General features: G+C 38.7%; 1 pseudogene; it reads left to right on the top strand.

The window, feature by feature from the left end:
- The first annotated feature begins 4,904 nt into the window (after window positions 1-4,904).
- Window positions 4,905-6,367, top strand: LOC143552518 (uncharacterized; annotated as a pseudogene).
- The last annotated feature ends 214 nt before the right edge of the window (window positions 6,368-6,581 follow it).

The raw sequence follows: 6,581 nt of genomic DNA, 5'->3' as shown, positions 1-6,581 counted from the left end.
CAGAGAATACAATGAAGAACAACTGAGCAGAATGGAGTCACTTCATCTTTATGAATTCAGGGACAGAAGCAAATCTGCAGGTAGACAAATGAATGACTTATCTAAATACATGTATGAGCAAGCTGGAAATGGGTTCAGATTCTTAAAAGAAAACATAAGCAGAGGTGTAGCTTCAACGAACAAAGCAAGAAGATCTGCAAAGGTAAAGAAGATGGATATTGCTGAAAGAGACTTTAAGATGTATGTCAGAGATGAAGACCCACTGTCCAACATGAGTAAGTGTATAAGTTTGAGAAGAAGAATGAAAAGGCCAAACTACACTGTACAGAAGAATGGCATCATTGCTCAAGTTGAATACAAGGAAAATGGAGAATATGCATTGATGAATTCTGATGGAAAGGTGCTGGCTGTGATAAAAAGAGATGTAGATCTTGCTTGCTTTCATAATGAAGATCTAGCTGATATTAGAGACTTGGTGATACCAGAAGGACACACTCACTACCAAGTGCTCAATATCTTCAGAGAAAGAGCAGCATCTGTAATCCAGCTGAGAAGACAAGCAGCCTACAATGAAAGGAAAAGACAAAACAAATAGAATATGCTTTGCTTTGTAATGTCTTCGGACAAGCTTTTACTTATGTAATTCTGTTTATGTAATTTGATTATGAAATTTGATGTGTATTTTGCTAAGTGTAAGTAACCATAGAGTGTTTTGGGTCAGCTGAGGTGTTCCAATCTAGGGGGAGATTGTTGGGTCAAGAGTTTGACCCAAATGAGGAGATTTGACCTAAACGAAGAATTTGGAAAATTGGAATCTTCTCAACCTCCTCAGAAACTGCTAAGTATTGAATCCGAGCACACCTTAGACCTTCGAGTAAGCTTTTACTTAGCCGAGTACGAGATTTTGCCTTTCGGGCAAGGTTTACTTCAAATAGTCTTCTTAAGTGGATATCCGAGCAAGGTATGCTTTTTGGTGATTTCCCGAGTAAGGTTCATTAATTTGGCATATCCGAGCAAGGTTCACTTTGTCAAGCAAGGTTGTTCTTTAAGACCAAGTATTTTACTCTTCCGAATAAGGTATGGTCACCAAGTCCAAGAAGCCAAGTAATTGGAAGACCGGGCAAAGTATTCTTTAATAATTATGGTCCGAGTATACTTGATGAGTTAATAGAATATCTTTAAGTTATCTCGAGTAAGGTTCTGCTCAAGTAAGGTATGTACTCCCGAGTACCCCTTATCAATAAGTTGTTCAACTGACAATGAGCCGAACAGGATCATAGAAGAACAAGGTTGCTCGTTAGGATTTGTCGAGCAAAGTTTGATAAGTCCAAGAAGATTGAAGTCTACTCGGTGAATATTTTACTTGGTAAAATATTCTTTAAGTAAAGTCTACCCGGAAAATGATTCCGAGTACACTTCTATGTTTACCAAGTCTGAAGGAATGCCGAGTACACTGCGTACTCGGAGACTGAAGTTTAATGAAAAGCCTACCCGGAAGACTTGTTTTACACTTAGTTTATTTTTGAATATGTAATTTGAATATGTACTATCGGATAGGGTTTCTAGAAGGAATGACAGCTGTCTTAGGTTGGCAGGCCTATAAATAGAATATTTAGGGCACGCCGCCAAAAAAGGAGGCGAGGGAAAAGGACAGAGAGCACAATACGGATAAGACCGACACATTAATTGAGAGAATATTTTGTGTGTGATGGCTGTCCTAGGATTCCTTCTAAACCCTAATTGATTATCCTTTTGTATGATTAACATTGTATAAATGGAAATCTTTTGAGTGAATACAGTGTGTGTCTTCTGTCATTGAATATTCATTGCAACCGTATGTTTGTTATTGATTCCGCCTTTAACAAACGGTCATCTTTCTAAACATAGTAACCCGTCATTAACTCGCTTGTCAACACTATTAATTTTGTGTGAGTTATGACATGATTGATTGAAGATCCGATCCGAATTGACCATACATTCAATAGTTGGGACTACTGACAAAATTCTTCATTGAATTTCAAAGAAGAATAATAATGGTACAAAAAGAAGGATGATAGTCTCCAATAAATAGCAATAGTTGGAAGGGCTAGCTTAGGAAAGTTTATTTTTGTATAAAATGAACTAGGGGTGGGTTTAGACGGTTAGGGGGGTTGGATTATTTTGTATTTTTAAGATATGGAAAGGAACATTTGCTACAATAATTTATTATAGATAATATTAGGCTGGTTACATGTTTAAAAGTCAATATAACAATTTATTGTATTATAAATGAAAGAAGCACACTTGTTAGTTATAACTTATTATGTATAGTCAAAATTCATATATATAAATTATTAGAGACTCCAAATATCGAGCTAGGTTGAGGTAATGATTTTCGAATCAACAAGACTTGCGAATATGTTTGCATAGTAAATATGATATAATTTTATTATCAATGACTAATAACATTATTAAAACATAGTCATCCAGCATTTCAATGATTGAAAGAGGACTCGAATCACATCGAAAACTAAAACGTATTGGGTTTCGGGTTTGAAAATTAAGGAATGTTACATGGCCCCTCGTATCACCAATATTGTCTGTTTTTCCCACAAAGAGCTCACGGATTTGTTTTTTGTTGCCAGGTGGAGACTTCTAAGAGGTCACATATCCTGATACTACTCCCACTTGAGCAGCTTAACTATGGAGCTCTCCTCTCGTCCGCTAACATTAAGCCTAAAACGTGTTGGTGATTCAAGAGACGGGCAATTTGCTTATGAACCAATAATCTCTCCTGCGGATGGCCGATGTGGGATTCGCCTACGGTGTTACAAGTTGGGCAAAGCGGACAATATTGGTGATGCGAGGGGCCGGATGTTACAAGTGGTATCAGAACCACTCATGTGCCATTCGGGGTGGTGGGGTAATCCTTACAAGGATGGTGAGTCCTTGGAGGTGTCAAGAGGTACACCTTAGGCAAATCCAACATCCTGAATAGGATAGTAGGGCAAAACCTCATCGAGAACAATGAGTCGAAAGGGGGCGTTTCTAACACCCTAGGTGAATCCCACATCGGCCGTGGACATGAGAGATTCTTGGTTCATAAGTAAATGTCTCACCTCTTAAATCACCAACGCGTTTTAGGCTTAATGTTAGTGGATGAGAGGAGAGCTTTATAATTAATCGTCCTCTAGTGGGAGTAGTATCAGGATGGGTAACCTCTTAGGAAGTTAGGCAACCAAAAAACAAATGTGTGAGCTCTTCATGGGTAAAGAAGACAATATTAGTGGTGCGAGGGACTGGATGTTACAAAACTAAACCAACTTGTCAACTTAGGTCCTTTCATATTCATCGACATGTGAATACGATCTGAAATTACCAACAATCACCCCTGCAATTTTGGAATCGTAACTGTAAATCTATTTTTGTTCATTGGCATTGATCATCTTCAGCTGTTGATCCAATACTTCGGAAGTTCGGTTCATAGATCAATTCTGATTTCCAACTCAAAACTGTAATTTTAATAGTTTACCGAGAAAATCCAACGCCGGTCTTCTAGTCTCTAAGTTGGGGAGGTTACACGGTTCCCGAAATTAATAAACAAGATCAAACGTGGCTTCTTGAAGCAATCGGTCGGCAGTCGCTAAATTTTCCTTAGTGTATTTGATTGGTTGACTCTAGATCTCACTCGGTAAATCTCTCATTGTCAAGACGATCAACCCTAGATCTCTTCACGTCAGTGAAACACTTACATGCGGTGGCGGCTAGATCTTGATATCAATCCCAGTACCACGAGCTTGGTCCGCGATTACACCAACCTTTGACACCAGTTAATGGCCCATATCAAATTTAACACAAGAATCTTTTGCACAACTCACCAATTTTATTAATCAAGAAAATAACTCAAAACTTGATCAATTCTCCATAACTCATACATGAATTCTTTGAAGTTATATAGAGACTAGATTACAACTAGAAACAAACATGAACTCCTATTTATCTATTAAATAGAATTTGTTCTCTATCTAATAAATAAAATAGATAATTATCTCAAATTGTAATATTTAATTAATTAATAAGATCGATTCATTCGCTTGAACCGGCCCCATCTTCCCAACCCATACCTCGGTTTTGAGAATTAACTCCTAACAACTTTTGTTATACAACTAATTATAATAGAACACTTGATTAGTAATCGAAAGTCAACCTAACTTGTATACAGACATTGAATTTCACAAGTTATAATAGAGTACGAGATTATTAGAAAGAAAAGAGATTTCTAGATCTATTACATTGTATGTGCCATGTTCCGAAACTAGGAAAGCGGGAGCAACGAGTAGGTCACACAATCGATGAAGAACTTTATTTCCGTGAATGGAAAGCAAGATTTGTGTTTGGAAATCCCGGCGATTTTTTTCCGTGAAACTAACTGGTATACTTGATACCTATGGATATGCCTCGTACTCGAAGGCTAATGGAACGGGTATGGAAAATGTTTTACAATGACGGGGAATTTCATTGAGCTCATGTCTCTGATTGACTAACGGAAGGAAGCGAAGTTGTTTAAGTCCTCGTATCCCAAAGAGAGGAGAAGGAGCCCATGCTTGAATGCTGACTAGAGAATCAGAGTAATATAAAGTCACTTCCTTCTTCCAATACCCTTGCAACTTTGTCATCATTGTTCACAAACTCATCTTGTTTTAAATGTGTCTAGCTAGCTGAGGTGGTTCATCACACCTATGTGCCGCACAACTCTCAAACCTCATAAGGATTCACCAAAATGTCACAGCATTGTTACTATACAAGAACCAATCTTGATATCTCCAACTTAGCAACATGACAGCTCACTTTCCCTCGAACTATATTATATTCTTTGTACATGAAACAATTTAAGCCTTCTATGTATATTTGTCTGAAAACTGAAAACTCCAATGACTTCTCACACAGTGAATCGAGTGTCTGAATACTCCGTTCGGCCGCTGCACGACCGCTCACACGATACTAAACAACCCATATACCTCACACCTTATGAGCTCTTCATTCTCAACCTCAACTACAGCCAAAAGGGTCTCCTTTTTGCTAAACCGCCACCTTATAAAGATTTCTGCATATCTGCTTTCTTGGACGCTCTTCGTTGCTCTCTCTCCGCCACCTTCACTCATTTCTACCCTCTTGCTGCCCGCTTAGCCACTCGAAAACAAGATAATCCGCATTCACATGTCATCTACATAGACCCTGTAAACAGCCAGGGAGTCAAGTTAGTTCATGCAACCATAAATGTAACCATTTCGGACATCCTTACATCGACTGATGTACCCGTTGTTTATTCATTCTTCGACCCAAACAATGCTATTAACCATGATGGTTATACACTCCGGTTACTATCGATTCAAGTGACCGAGCTTATCGATGGAATCTTCATCGGTGGCACCGTGAACCACTGTCTAGCCGATGGAACATCTTTCTGGCAATTCATGTCTTCTTGGAGTGAAGTATTCAGATCCAAATACGAAAATGGTTGTCCCATTATCTCGCGTCCTCCGTCGTTTAAACGATGGATCCTTGAAGGATGTAATCATATTCCAAATTTTCCGTTTACTCATCAAGATCAATTCATCCAACGATCCGAAAACCCACGGTATAAATAGAGATTCTTCCATTTCTCATCTGCTGCAATCTCAAAACTCAAAGCAAAAGCAAATGCTGAATCCAACATGCAACGGATATCAAGTTTACAAGCAGTTTCCGCACTTCTGTGGAGGTGTTTAACTCGAGTTCAGCGACAACCGCGCGATAGTAAAACCTTTTGTAAACTAACAATTAATAACCGGAGCAGGGTGAAACCACCTTTGTCGGATGATTATTTTGGTAATTTCATGGAAGCAGTGATGGCAACAACAACGGTTGAGGATCTAATGACTCACGGGCTTGGATGGGCGGCTCTGAAGATCCATGAATCTGTGAGAAACCACGACTATGAAGCTCTGAAAAGGCGGCTTGAGTCATGGTATAGAAACCCGCAGGTATTCAAAACAAATGGAGTTCCACATTCGAACATTGTGTACATTGGGAGTTCGCCAAGGTTTGACATGTATGGGTGCGAATTTGGGTTGGGGAAGGTGGTTGCGGCTAGAAGTGGGTTGGGGAACAAATCCAACGGGGGAGTGACGATGTATCCTGGTCAGGAAGGAGGCGGGAGCATGGACACAGAAGTTTGCTTGTTGCCGGAATATATGGTGGCTCTTGAATGTGATGAGGAGTTCATAAGTGCGCTAAAGAGTAACTAAGTAGTACCCCCAAGTATTATAATAAATTAATCTCGTGTTTAATTTGGATACCATAAGTTTGTATTTTAATTTGTAATCGTTTCGAATTTAATCTAACTATCTATATAATTGTCTAACATAAAATTATAGGTGTCGCTCTCAGGTTGTTCCTTCCATTTTTTAAAGCAACCAAATTGCTTGATTTATAAATGGAGGCTTCTCATACATTTGACCCGGATAGTCTTTAAATGAGTTATAACATCTCATTTATTTGTAAAACAATTTCATAATCAAACAATAATTTTCGCGGCTCATGGGTCTCACCAAACCCGGATA

This window comes from Bidens hawaiensis, unplaced genomic scaffold (genome assembly GCF_021521415.1).
Source record: "Bidens hawaiensis isolate Kalapana, Puna unplaced genomic scaffold, B.hawaiensis_p1.1 tig00016940_1, whole genome shotgun sequence".
In the NCBI taxonomy this organism is placed as follows: domain Eukaryota; kingdom Viridiplantae; phylum Streptophyta; class Magnoliopsida; order Asterales; family Asteraceae; genus Bidens; species Bidens hawaiensis.
The sequence above is the reverse complement of the archived record's forward strand: the minus strand, read 5'-3'. Positions and strand labels throughout refer to the sequence as shown.